The sequence below is a fragment of the Jaculus jaculus genome (assembly GCF_020740685.1).
Source record: "Jaculus jaculus isolate mJacJac1 chromosome Y unlocalized genomic scaffold, mJacJac1.mat.Y.cur SUPER_Y_unloc_3, whole genome shotgun sequence".
Classification (NCBI taxonomy): Eukaryota; Metazoa; Chordata; class Mammalia; order Rodentia; family Dipodidae; genus Jaculus; species Jaculus jaculus.
The window spans coordinates 277,481-292,302 of record NW_025423388.1 but is presented as its reverse complement, the minus strand read 5'-3'; the positions used below and the strand labels follow the sequence as shown (position 1 = coordinate 292,302).

Here is a 14,822-nt window from a genome sequence, read left to right as displayed (position 1 = left end):
TGAGTATGATTTAAGTCCTACAATAACAAATACATACACACTGTTTTTGTGAAAAGTATTGACCTATCATTTGGGCCACTTAGGGCCTCTTATCATATGTACATAGAAATTGTAAGGCACATAGACAGTACGGAATCTGGCATTTTATCTCCTTTGCTTGTGTTACCTGATCACCTCTGTATATAAGCACATTGGAGCAGAAACGTAAGGTGCTATTAAATCTGTATTTGCTTTGTATTCTAAGTTCAGCCAAGGCTCTCATTCCCCATGTGAGGTTAAGGCTTTACACCAGAGCAGAAACAAACATGACCTGATAGCCAATTTATTTCACCAGAAATAGAGACAATATTTTCTGTTATTAACATAATTATGAAAAATAAAGAATGATAATTCCTTCCCCTGTCACATTCCCCTTTACAATTCCACTCTCCATCATATTCACTCACCTGCTCAAATAGTCTTTTATTTTGAGGTCATCATCATTTCCTCCTATTATGATTGTCTTGCATAGGTAGTGCCAGGCACTGCTAGGTCAAGGATATCCAGGTCCTTCTGTGTCTTGCAGAATTCATTTAAAATAGAGGCACTTAGTCGCTGGTACAGCCAGAACTGAGGGAATAGTAACTGCATCACATGCAGACAGAGATTCATTAATTACAGATTTTTTAAAATATTGATTGAAAACAATAAGAAATACAGCTGGGCTAAAGTAATGGTTTTGTGTTACAGGGCCAGGTGCTTCCTAGAAAGCTTAATGGCCTTAATCTAATTCCTCTGCACACATATAAGACAGAAGAACCAAGTGGTCCATGCATCTAGAAGACATTTGCAGGAGAAAGAAGCCCTGGCATATCCTTTTTTTCTTTCTCTCTATCTCTTATTTTCTCTCTTCCTCTCTTCATACATAAATAATAAAATATTTTTTCAAATTATTTGCATATTTCTATAGAAAGCACGGGTAGCATATACTGTTGTTGAGAAATAGACATTGAAGACTTAGATAAGCAAAATTAGAAATTGCTGTTGTTTACAAATAGTCTTAATTTACTCTGACTATCAATTGTTGTAAAGGAACTCCTTGATAAATAGGCTTAGTGCACTTGTCCACAACTGAAAAAAATGGCACTCCTTAAGGCATGGCTTGACAAGACTCTGACCAGCATGTGCAAGAATTGCCCACACTGAGAAATAGCCTTTATAACCTCTGATCACCATGTGTAGCAATGGACCTAACTGTCAAAAAGCCTTACTAGACTTTGATCTGAAAATGGATAATATAACATCTTTGAAAATTAGCCTTCATATGCTGAAAACTAAGACCAGGAATTGCCTTAATGAGAAACATGCTTTTTATTCACTAACTAGCAAGTGTAGGAATTCTCTCATTATGAATCAATCTAAATACATGGTGCCATGCAAAGGTAGGAATGGCCATCATTAAAAAATTACTTCATATACTCTGGCTAGTGAGTGTGGAAATTTCACTCATTTGAACTAGCCTTGATATAATCAGACATGCAAGTATATCAACAAACCTGATTGTGAAAGAGATTTAATACTCTCTGAACATCCACTGGATTAATTGTCCTCATTGAGAAGCAGCCTTAGTAGATTCTTGCTACCCAGGGTATACGCTGTGTTTGTTGAGAAAGACTTTTCATATACACTTACCAGTAAATGTAGGAATTTTATTATTGAGAAATTGCCTCAGTAGACTGTGACAGGAACGTTTAGGAATTGCCTGCATTTAAAAATAGCATTAGCTGACCCCAACAGTAAGTGTAAGAATTGTACCCATAGAGCAATGTTTTTGTTTGGGTCTTTACAGCAAGGGATGGTGAATTGTACCAGAGTGTCTGCCTAGGGATAGCTTTTTAATTTGTTTTACATACATTAAACTTCCTTTTTAGCACAGTTGAACGTAGAATCCGTTATGGGCTCTATGGATGACTGGATTTGTAATGTAGGTATAAAACTTCTCCATTGCCTATGGAAGATATACAGTCTTGTATAAAGCACATAATAAGTGAAAGACAACTGAGTATAAGAGACAAAAATTTCATTGTTTTAATGCGTTGCTAAAATTGAATATAGACTTTTGTGGGATAAAAGGTTAAAAGGATAGTTAGGGTGTTATATGGGAATAAAATTGAACACGTGTATGAACAGTCTTGAATTTGGAATGAAAAGTTATAAAAGATCATGTACTATAGAAGCATTGTATTTGGGTGCAGACCTGATACTTCATTACATAACGGAGCTCATCACAGCTTGTGTTGCTGTTCTTATACAATCACATAGGGATTGTGCTTATTCACTCATGTGCAAGAAGCCGAATTTCCTGCTCACCCTAAACTTCCCTTTGGAGCAATCCTGTTAGAAATATAAATATCAAACATAGCTCCACACTGTTTGGTGTATCAGGATGGACTGAGAAAATGTCAAATTTCAGGATGACCAATGAGTTCATCACACATGATTTAAACAAAGAAATGTCAAGTATAAATTGAGGTTTTTCATGGGAGGAAAAATGTATTGTGGGGATTTAGTTATTGGCAGAGTTCAACTCTTCTGACCTTAACCATATCCATCCCAAAATTGGTACCTGGAAACAACCTATTTATGAAAGAACTAAGAAATTGGTGAAAACAATTAACACATAGACAATGCAATACTTCTCAGACATAAAAGCATAATACTACCCTGTCAAAACTGGTGAAACAATAACTCTCTGCCTTGTTTCTGAATCATGATTACACTGTTACCATAAAGACATTCATTTGTATAAATTTTTCTCCAACTGTATTTGGGAGTGGAATCACACTGTGGGAAGCTCCTGGAGGCGGAACTGTCCCTCCACCTGGGGTACTTTAGGAAGGTGGTTTTCAATTTCACCATGTGATAGCCTTCCATTAGACCTCAGAGGTGGGGAATATGCATTTTTATGATGGTGCCTGGAGAACTATGGAAACCCTGGAATCTAGGTTAGTGTGCTGTGTTATAGTCTTAGCCCTTGATTATACTGGAGGACTCAGATGATAGCAGGTTTGGCCAGTTACAATACCTGGAAAGGTTCTTGATAGCTCCTTGGGGCCCACTACTTCCATGTGCACAGAGCCTGATGCCCCTGGGAGTGCCTATATTTTATTCTGATTCCCCACCACGTCCTCATATGAACTTTGATTCCCTCAGTTTTGTCACTGTTCTCCCAGTAACCTGTCTCACACTGCATCAGCATTTAGTATAGTGTCTACTTTCCCCAAGCAGATTCCCCATAAGCGTAATATCTACCCTTCCCATAGAGTGAACATCTTGCCTTACTGAACATGGCACACAGGGAGTTATGGTTCTGTCACACCGGTTTTCTCTCTCCCTCTCTCCCCTTTCGAACTACGGTCTCACTTTAGTCCATTTTGATGTAGAATTCACTAAGTAATCTCAGAATGGCCTCAATGTCAGTGATCCTGCTTCCTCCACCTCTTTGCTGTGATTAAAGGTGTGCATCACCACACCTATCCCACTTCTCTTTTAAGAACAAAGCAGAACCCCAGTGTCATGTGTCAATGTATTCCAAGAAGCTATGCCTCTCTCATAGCTCATTTAATTTCCAGAAAACTGCAGGGTTTAAGTTATATCCTAGTTCAATAACTCAAAGAAGCATTTTGAGACCTAGTTTTTAAATCTCTCAAAATCATGCCAGCCCACAGCCTATCCCTACACAACAATTGAAGCTCTGTAGCAGTCACAGTAAATTCTGTGCTCAAATACCACAATGGACTGAGGTTCTCAACATCCTTCTCTCCATTCTAATGATGGCTGCCATCATGTCCCTCCAGTATCTCATAGCCTCATACTATTCCAAGGCCATACCAAATCCCTTGCTGCCCTCATGAAACTGAGTAACCACACCAGCAATCATCTAGTGCCAAAGGGAAGCTCAAGACCCAACCCAGATTCTGCCCATGTTCTCAGAACTCCTGATTCCCTGTCTTCCATTCTCCTCCATTATATAACAGAGTATAAAAGGACTTTTTGTTCTTAAAACATTTCTTATAGATGGTGCACGTTCAGGTGTATAATGTCAATTTTCCAGTTCAGTTCTGCAATCACTTATTACTAATCTCATTATCAAAATAAAGCAATGCCAAATGCAGACACAAACCACCTTGAATCAGGATGTGCAAAAAAAAGAAAGAAAGAAAGTAATAGAAAGGAAGAGAAAAGAGAGAAAGAAAAAAAAAAAACTTTCAGAGTCTTGTGATTGCCAATTGGATCCCTTCACATCCTGCAGATATGGACTTTATCTACAGCATCCTACCACATCTCAGCAGAGTGAGAGAGCTGCCCTGAGCTTCTCAGGAAGAGAGGAGACAGATATTAAGACCATGAAGATTCCATTGCTAGCTGTGCCTCTCTGCTGCTTGGTGTGTGCTGAGAAGAAACCTCTGAAGGTACTGTGGCTACCATGAACTGACAGAGGGCAGGTGATCATGATCTCAGGTGAATGTCCCTTCTACAAGGGCATGAATCTGATTCAACAGAGCTCACCCTTCTGCCTGTGCTTTCATAGCCCAGTAATGATTCTCTTAATATTATTAAATTAGGTTTTACTTGATATGAAGGTGTGAAGAATAAAATACTGTGTTCTACGTAGTAGATTCCAGGTCAGCCTGGAAGAGACTGAAACCCTACTAAAAAAAAGAATTATCAGAGATTATATCTTAGAAATCATTTAAAATTTATGCTATAAATGTGATTCCTTCCATATTTTATTTTGGTAAGGTTTTCTATAACTTGCCATGGAATACCTTGCTCTTTTCACTTTTATTTATTTATTTTTATTAATTAGTTTTGTATTCAGCAAATACAGTCAGTTTGGTACCATTATTAGGCTCATCCATGACCTACCGCCTCCCCATTGGACCCTCCTTGTTGAATTTCCCTGAAACGATGTTGGGTTCATTTTTAGTCTGCTGCAGTGATGAGGTGTTGGTGGCCTCTGAGGCTCTGGCTCTCTGATTTGGTAGGAGTTGATCTTTCTCTATGTTGTTCTCCTTTCCCCTTTTGCTGTTATCTGGTTCATCAGGAAAACAGCACCCTTGTTTGTTTCGCCAATTTTTCTTACATTCAACCTTGGCCCTTTTGAGGTATGATGGGGTGGCTCTCTCCTTAGGATCTACATATATCTGGAAAAGAGAAGCATATTCTCCAAGGGAGAGTAAGTTAGCACCACTTTTAAAATGATACCATAGAATGGATGAGCACTCATAAATAGAGTTGATTTTCCTTAAATTCCTTTTTCATGTCCTAACGCATTTTTAGTATTTCAAGAAGACTGTGAATAGACAATAAAATAAAATATTAAGGAAAAATTTCAAGCACAACTTAAATAAATAAATAGCTAAGGTTAATCATTATGATTGGCCAAAAAATTACATACATTTCCATAAGGTGCAAATACTGCAGTATATCCCTTGGACTTAACCATATTTTCAAGGGAAATTATGACAATGTGCATGAATTTGAAACTACATCTCCACCCACAAGGATTTGATGCTTATATTTTTACGAGTAAAATCAGGTGCCATGGTCACAATAGATATTGATGAGAAAAGTTAGAGGAATGGCTGATGCTTCTAATTGAACATTCCCTTTTAGTTTTCAGGGAAATATCGCACGGTGTCCATAGCTTCACACAGGTTAATCGCAATAGTAGAGAATGGCCTGTTAAGGATTTACATACGTGAGGTGGAATTTTATGATGCTTATAAGGAAATGTTCCTCACTTTTGATTTGAGGTAAGAAAGATTTTTCTTGTGTGCAAGAAACCAAATGTGGCATTCTGGCTGCTACAAAGGTGACAAATTTCTGGTGGGACACAGAGAACTGCTATGAAAAATTGAGTTGCTGTCCATTCTTGAGAGAACCATGAGGTGTTTGCTTATGCTACATTTCAGTCCCTGCCAGGAGCCAGTTAAAATTCCAATGGATAAATCTTAAATGACCAGAGATGCACAGCTCTAGCTGATGTTAATGATTTATATTAACTTTTTGAACATGCTAAGAAAAATATGCTACCTGTCATGCCCATAACATGATAAACTCTAGAAGACCCAGTGGCTCTGCTTGGGAGTTTTTCAATACTTAGCAGAGAAAGCATACTATTTTCTTCTCCAAAATTAATCCATGACTTTGAAAATGACTTCGCATTCTTGAAACTCTTGCCTAACACTCTCAGGTAGTGTGATAATAGGCATATGCCACCACATGCAATTGGATTGGATAAGTCATGAATTAATTATCTGCTAAAATTCTTTAGTGTCATAAATTCTGGGTTACTTTCATAGACCTTACAATCAGGTACATATACGTGAATTTATTCACAATTTTTGTTAGCAGAATTATTTATACATTGACTTTAAGCAAATCCAGTGTGAAAAGGAAACACTCCATCTCCAAGAACTTCCTCCAACACTCAAAATAATCACGTGCTTAAATTTGAAGGACATTAGAAGCAAGGAAACTACACCTCACCATTGCATGGCACACACTTACCTAATAATGACCTTCCATAAAGTGATTGAAATTGTTAATATGTTCATGACAGTAGGGACGGTGTCTTACTGCAAAATCATTAACTCTAGAAATAAGAAAATTTCCCCAACTATTTTTGATTACATAGAAATTTGAAAGATACCAGGAATCTGACCTATTTGCTTCCCAATTCAAAAAGTCTATAAGTTGTGGAGATGGTTCTGTGGATAAATTTGTTTAACTTTCAAGCCTGAGGAGCTTAGTTTAGCTTGTTAGAATATAAAAATCCATAGTTCTGAAAGTCCAGTGTTAGGGAAGCAGAGAAATGTTGACCACAAAGACGTGCCTATTATTTCCCTGAAAGATTCAGTGAGATCCAGGTTCAGCAAGAAAAAACTCAGCATGAGAAATAGGTCAATGAAAAACACAAACAATATTGACAGCAGGCTCACCATTGCACGACCCATAATTAAATCGATATTCTTAAAAGTATGCATGTGCATGATACATACACCTGAAGAAAGAAATTGACAATATCAGGACCACACTGGAAAGAACCCTTGTGAGCAGAATTTCAATTGTTTGAAATTGGCTCAGGGATATTTTGCAGAAGAGGGGGGGGGGAAAGAATGTCAGAGCCACATGTTGGGTCGTGATATGCAGAGACATTTATCACAATAACTGTCGGCTAACTCCACAAGGCATGACCCATATACCTCAACAAGGAGGGGCCAATGGGGAGGGGGTAGGTCATGGATAAGCCTAATAATGGTACTAAACTGCCTGCATTTGCTGAATAGAAAACTAATAAAAAAAATAGAAGGGGAAAAGAAAAAAATTCAAAACTACTCTCCTCTCTTGTATTAGGGTTTAACGTAAACCAAGATAGTTGCTCAATATTCAAGTGAAATCCAATGCATTAACACTGATATGTAAATTTTTGGAAGGTGTCGTTATCAGGTGAGAAAGTATGAGAACAAGATGAACCAAAGATGAAGGATGGCATAAATGTACGGGTACTTGCAGTATGCAGTGGATAAGTATAATTAGAAAATGAGAAAAATAAAACATTGTTCTTAATATGAATGGATGGTACTATTTTCTATGAGTTTGCTTACAAGCGAATATGAGGTATGCTTCTATTTCTTATAAAAAATATTGGTTGAGAATGTTCATTTTTAATTTTTTTCTGTCTGTTATAATAAAGTAATATGATTGGAACCCAGAAAGAAAAAAAATGTTTCACTTTGTTTTTTTTTCTCACAAATTAGTATGTTAGGAAATGTGAAGGATAGTTAGATTATAGATAGATAGATAGATAGATAGATAGATAGATAGATAGATAGATAGATAGAGAAAGAGAGAGACAGAACACAGCAATAGAATGTTACATATGGAATCAGGGTTGGTATCATGCTATTTTCACTTTCCTGGCCTGTACATTTCATACATTACAGATCTTAACACTGTGTTCTAAGTATATACATTCAAGATACAGTTAGAATTGCAAACAAAAAACATTTCACCAGAGACATAATTATCATACAATTTCTGAATAAATCCATAAAGACGTAGAAACAGTACTGGCAGACAGAAAACTAAAGTGTGAATTTACAGATGTCAATATTGCAGTCTTGGGATGGAGAAATGGCTTACCAGTTAAGTCATTTGCGTGTGAAACCTAAGGACCGCAGTACATTTCCCCAGGACCCCTCTAAGTCAGATGCACAAGGGGGCATTTGCGTCTAGAGTTCCCTTGCAGTGGTTGGAGGCCCTGGCATGCCTATTCTCTCTTTCTCTCTATCTGCCTCTTCTTGTCTCCTGAAGAAACAAATAAATAATACATCAAAAAAATTCCAGTCTGATCCTCAGCATGAGGAGTGTGGCTGTCATTCCCCAATGCACCTGCACCTAGAATCCAATGTATGAGGCAAGGTTTGGCTGTCTCCATTAAAGGGCAAGGCTTCAGGCCATCATGGGATACAGACACTCCTCTCTGCTAGATGTGTTTCACACACAATCTGCTCCCCCAAAGTTAACCATGCTGACACAGATTCAAATGTACAGAATAATTGCATAAGAACTCTGTCAAGTAAATGAAGACAATGCACAGGGCAATCAGAGCGAGTTTTGCTCTCAGCATATGAACTGTGTATAATCCTTTTTTACTCATTCAGTAGTATGTTGTATATTTTGGATGCCTAATGTATTTCTTATAATTTCCCTATAGGCAAGATGGAGAGTGCCACCGATACAGACTCAAAGCACTGAATTTAATATATCTATTTAGCAATTTTAGTGAGTATCAGATCTTCGTGGGTGACTATGTAAAACCAACCCTAGAGTGCCTTCAGCCTCATGGCCATGTTGTTTACTATCTCTTGATCTGAGCCAGTGTTGAACAGAAGCATCTTACCACATGAGAATTTTATTGTTTCTCACACTTCCAGGTCATCCACTTCAAATATGGCCGAAATCAGAAGAGGTTATTGTTTTTAATGCCACTGACTTGTGGACATTCCATGACCCATATCGTACCTCCCCAAGAATCTGGTTCCGTCATCTTGGTGGGGATTACAGAAGTAGGTATAATAGGTTTCAAAGATCTGTTGGTATTGTCTTTTCATATGAGCCAAGATGCTCACCTATATTCTTACACAGACCATTACACCACTTGACATTCTTAAAACGTTCTGTGCAAAGAAATGATGAACTGCACACATTCAAAATATAAAATGGTGTTTAGCTCTCAATTTCACATGAATGGATTTCTGAGGTCAACAAAAAATTCTGCTACTTGTTACGAATTCTACTTGTAAAATGCTCTGAAAAAGTGGATTATATTTTGCCTATGGAGTTTGGGAAAACCCTTTTCTCACATGGTTCTCATTGTGGGATTACCCAATTGTTGCATGGCCAAAAGGCATAGACATTTACTTTCAGATGTAGGAAACATATTAGAGCCCGTTGACATCAACTATGACCTTACAAATTTTAGTTTACAATGAATATTGGCAATTATTCTTTAAGTAATATAGAATTTAAATAGTGACATTGGTGTGTTTCCACTCTACTATAGTGGATAAAAACACAAATGACATAAAAACTAACACTGTTTTCACTCACAGTTGTAAAAGCAAGGCAAAGTCCTCCTAATGCAAACTCATACAGAGACCCCAGGATTTATGATTTACATCACATTGTAAGGTTGTCCTATGGGATTTGATGTGATCAATACATGACAGTTTATGTCCTCCATGATTTCAAGCTGTTGCATGTTCTTGATTACAATTTGTGGGAAATCCATGGACTGATGAAATGACTGCAATTTTATTCAGTATTGACAATGTACCCATAGGTACTTTGATCATTCATATAAAATGTCAGTATTTAGAGTTAATATTGTCCAACAAAATTCTCTCTGTTTCCTTCACAATATTTCATTCTAAAATGAATGCATGAATGAATGAATCAATCAATCAATTTTTTTGAGAAGTGTTTTGAAATAGGGGCTGATCTTGAATTCACTATGTACTCTCAGTACAGCCTTTAACTCACAACAGTCCTCCTATTTCTTCCTCCTGAGTGTTGGAATTAAAGGCATGCACTACCATGCCCAGCCTAATAAATAAATATTTTTAAATAAGTAAATAAATATTTTAAAAGAGAGCTGGTGAGATGGATCAGAGGTTAAGGAACTTCAAAGCCCAAGGACCAAAGTTTAATTACTCAGTGCCCACTCAAAGCCAGATTCAGAGTGTATTCAGAGGGTACATCTGGATCTCATTTGCAATGGTTGGAAGACCTAGCTTGACCATTCTCAATCACTCTCTCTCTCACTCTCTCTCCTTTCATCCCTCTCTCTATCTCTTTCACCCACTCTGCTAAAATATATAAACAAATATATTTTTAAGTATACACTATCTAGCCATAGTTTTTCAAGTTTGGGTCATTAGTTAATGCAGTTCCAGTATAGGATTTTTAAGGCAAACAAACAAAATGGCCACATATTTCCTTTTCTGGATATATCTACTATGTTTTTATCAAAGCTTAATTTGCATATAAATTTTTTTTAAATATTATTATATGAAGACTATGTTCTACCCAGACCCTTATTAAATGACTAATGTAGTTAATCTATTCCAGTAAGGTCATCCCAACTTTCATTCATATCACTGCTGTTCTTAGGCACTCAGCAATTAAGACTTTTATTATTTTTTAATTTATTTACTAAAGAGGGAAAGATAATATGGCAACTCCACCATCTCTAGTCACTCCAAAGAAACTCCAGATGTATGCACCAATTTCTACAACTCTCTGATGAGGGTACTGGGGAATAGAACCTGAGTACTCAGGTCTCAAAGGCAAGTGTGTTAACCACTAAGCCATCTCTTCTGCCCATTAGTTAGATTTTAAATGACCCTAATTTGAATGTGATGCAACCAAATAATTGCTCATGTGTCTGGAATTAACCACCTGGACTTAAAATTACCTCAATACATCCTACAATTATTAATCTTCATAACTTTTGTAAGTAGGATATTTGGTGTATGTTGAATTAGAGACAGTTTTTATTTACGATGAGGTGGTTGAAGTGGTAAATTTACTAAAATTGGAACGATACAGATTAGATCACCATGGCCCCTGTTTAAGAGTGGCAAACAAACTCTTGAAGTGGTCCATATTTTACTTATTTTTTTTATTCATTTGAAAGAGAAAGAGGAGAAAGAGAGAGAGAGAGAATTAGCATCCCAGGGACTCCAACTACTGCAAAGTCCAAATACATGTGCCAGCTCGTTCATTTGGCCTAAGTGTATCCTAGGAAATCAAACCACGGTTCTTTGGCTTTGCAGATGAATGTCTTTACCACTAAGCCATCTTTTCTACTCATGTGTTTCACATTTTAAATAAAAAAATAGACATATCAAATTAGTAGAAGATATGGTACTGTTGTCTAATCTTGAAAACATATTTCTTCTCGGTCCCAAAGGTGAATTACTTCTCAGTGGATTTTGTCTCAACCAATTCAATGATATTACATTTTCACTATTTTTATGATCAATATAACCATCAAGATGTGTTTGTAGTTTTGTGTAAGTATTCAGTTTGATTATGTTTTGGGGATGTTTTGGTACTTTGGAGATGAGTTATGAGATGTGTATGCATTTTTTCATGATCTAACCTGGTATAGGAATGTGTTCACATGTGTCTTAAAACCTTACCATAACTTGAGGTGGGCATTGTGGCACACACCTTTAATCCCAGCACAATGGAGGCAGAGGTACTGAGTTCTAGGCACCCTGAGACTACATATTGAATTTCAGGTGTGCCTGGATTAGAAAGGGTTCTTAAGTTCAAAAACAAACAAAACAAAAAGAAGAGAAAACCTTACCACAACTTTATAAAGCATAGGTAATTCTCTGTTTCATTGGTTACTTTCTGTGTATTTTTGCATCAGTGCCTCTCTGTAACTCATAATTATGTGAATCATGCTGTATATTCCACTTTTGAAACAAAAGTATAGCCACTCTTCTTGTACAGACATCCACATAAAGATTGAAGGATCTCACCCCCAAGTAAGACTCAGAATACTCCACATACATATTTACACACACACACACACACACACACACACACACACACACACACCATGAATATAACAATGTCCAAAACTCATTCTCACACTGAAGATCAGGACGATGTGTGAGGTCATGATTGAGCACTGTATGATGGAGGCCTTCAATATTATCACCTAACATAGGAAAGGATGTTGGACTGGGGCTATCTCTACAAGAAAAAAATAGTGGCATCATTTTATGTTTTCTGATGTGAACGTCACATCTCTTCTATAATGGAACTAAATTTTATTCTGTCAAACTTGATGTTAAGTTTTTCACTTTGTATTTTCTTTTGCTTGTTGTTGTTCACAAAAAGAGATTCAGAAAATAGGGAGATTTAAGAGGAGGGAGAGCAAGGGGGATAATGCCAGGGAATATTATGTGTATGTGTGGAAATTGACTATAAAACTTTTAGAAACTCTATATTATAACCCATGGACTATGTGAGCTCTTTAGTGATTTCCCCTTTCATTTATTTTGTTACATAAAGAGTAGAGAGTAGATTCCATAACATAGACTGGGACACAATAGGAACAGTGTCATTGACACATTCAGATCCAATCATCACAAATTTCCAAATGTGCTTTACAGCGTTCCTTACCTTTTGAAGTAAAAATATGAGAGACAAAATTACTTTCATGCCATTTTTCCAAAATCTAGAAAAATGACATAAACCTGAATGTATAAATTGATCTCCAATTAAGTTGTCCTTGCTGGGTTACATTACCAACATAAGGGGGATAATGAACAGAAAGCATGATGTGCCATTGGGAAAATAAAGCTTGATCAACCTATGGTTTATAAAGTAGGATGGGTTTTGTGTTTAGAAAGGAATCTAATAGCCATATTTTCTGACTTCTATTCCATAATTCAGCAAAATGCCACATTATCAGTGAAGAGACACAGAAAGAGTATAACAAGATTATTAGTGACAAGCAAATTGCAACTCAAAATATCCTGGATGTCACCAAGACAGGTGAATCACTCTTGGGCTATCATGGGAAAATAAAGATTAAAGAATCTCTGTCATCCTCTGATGGCCATTTCTCATTCAGAATACTTATGATTAAAGATTTCTCATTTATGAAGTGAATGTAATACCACTTTATCCTCTTTTTTGTATTTTACAGACACATGTCCAAAATGGAGATATTGACTGTGTAAGTAGAAACATGGCTCTCACAACTATTCAAATGTTCAAGCTAAATAGCATTTGAAGTCAATTCAATCTTAAAAACAAAACCTATTAATACAGGGCTGGAGAGATGGCTTAGCAGTTAAGCACTTCCCTGTGAAGTCTAAGAACCCAGGTTTGAGGCTCGATTCCCCAGGACCCATGTTAACCAGATGCACAAGGGGGCGAAAAAGATCTGGAATTCGTTTGCAATGGCTGGAGGCCCTGACACGCCCATTCTCTCTATCTTACTCTTTCTCTCTCTGTCTGTAGCTCTCAAATAAATAAATAAAAATAATTTAAAAAAATTATTAATACAAAAACATGAAATAAATGGTGCATTAGTGAAATATTTATAATTAATGTAATGTGAAATTAGTCCTGTTTAAATAGTGATTTTCATTAAATGAAGAAAAAAATTAATTAATTTAATAAAAATGAAATCTGAAATGATTATTAGGCATTTTAATACTCCTTTGAATGTAGACATCACATTGACAGCATATTTACAATAATTCAATGAGGCTCATCATCGCCATGCATGGCCTAGAGGTGTGACTTGGACATCACTATATACACAGAATCTCACACTTCTATCATGACAAGAAAAGTCATGTGAAGTAGTAGACCCTGGAAAATATGCCAGCATAAACGTACTTGATAACCCAAAGACAGTGCCCTTTGGTGTTAGTTTTTATTCATGAGAATACATTCATTCATATTGCCCATGTTCAAACAACACCCATATGATTTTCTTTATACCCTGACACTGATGATGTTCTCAATATCCCCTCACATCCATGTAAATAACCATCACTTATAATTCCCCAGGTATAAGAAGATTCACATTGCTTGCAGCAAGTAGGTCTCTATGGAAGCAGAATCAAAAACTACAGACTTGGGCTGGAGAGATGGCTTAGCAGTTAAGCACTTGCCTGTGAAGCCTAAGGACCCCGGTTCGAGGCTCGGTTCCCCAGGTCCCACGTTAGCCAGATGCACAAGGGGCGCACGCGTCTGGAGTTCGTTTGCAGTGGCTGGAAGCCCTGGCGCGCCCATTCTCTCTCTCTCCCTCTATCTGTCTTTCTCTCTGTGTCTGTCGCTCTCAAATAAATAAATAATAAAAAAAAACTACAGACTTGTAATCATCTTTCATTCCAGATTGTACTCATGTTTGAGTATTTCTGATCCTTCACCCAGTCTGCCCTGTCCATGTATTTCCCATTGCTGATTTTAGTATTAGTAGCTCCCTCTGAGATTAAATGAATTGATTTCTTATAACTGTCAATGCACGCTGAATAAAAAGTTTATTACTGGAACTTAGATGATCTGGCCCCACCTCATAGTCCTTATCACACTTTGGATACATTTCTTTTGTCTTTTTCATTTTAGAAAAGCCACATTTGGTGGTGGAGAAATAAGAGGTAAAATCAAGTCAATTTGAAGTAGAAAAAATGTGCAAAATTTTGAATAAATAGTATTGCCTGTGTTTTGTCACA

At 36.8% G+C, this 14,822-nt stretch overlaps 1 pseudogene; it reads left to right on the top strand.

Moving 5' to 3' along the window:
- The first annotated feature begins 11,123 nt into the window (after nucleotides 1-11,123).
- Nucleotides 11,124-11,223, top strand: LOC123457227 (annotated as a pseudogene).
- The last annotated feature ends 3,599 nt before the right edge of the window (nucleotides 11,224-14,822 follow it).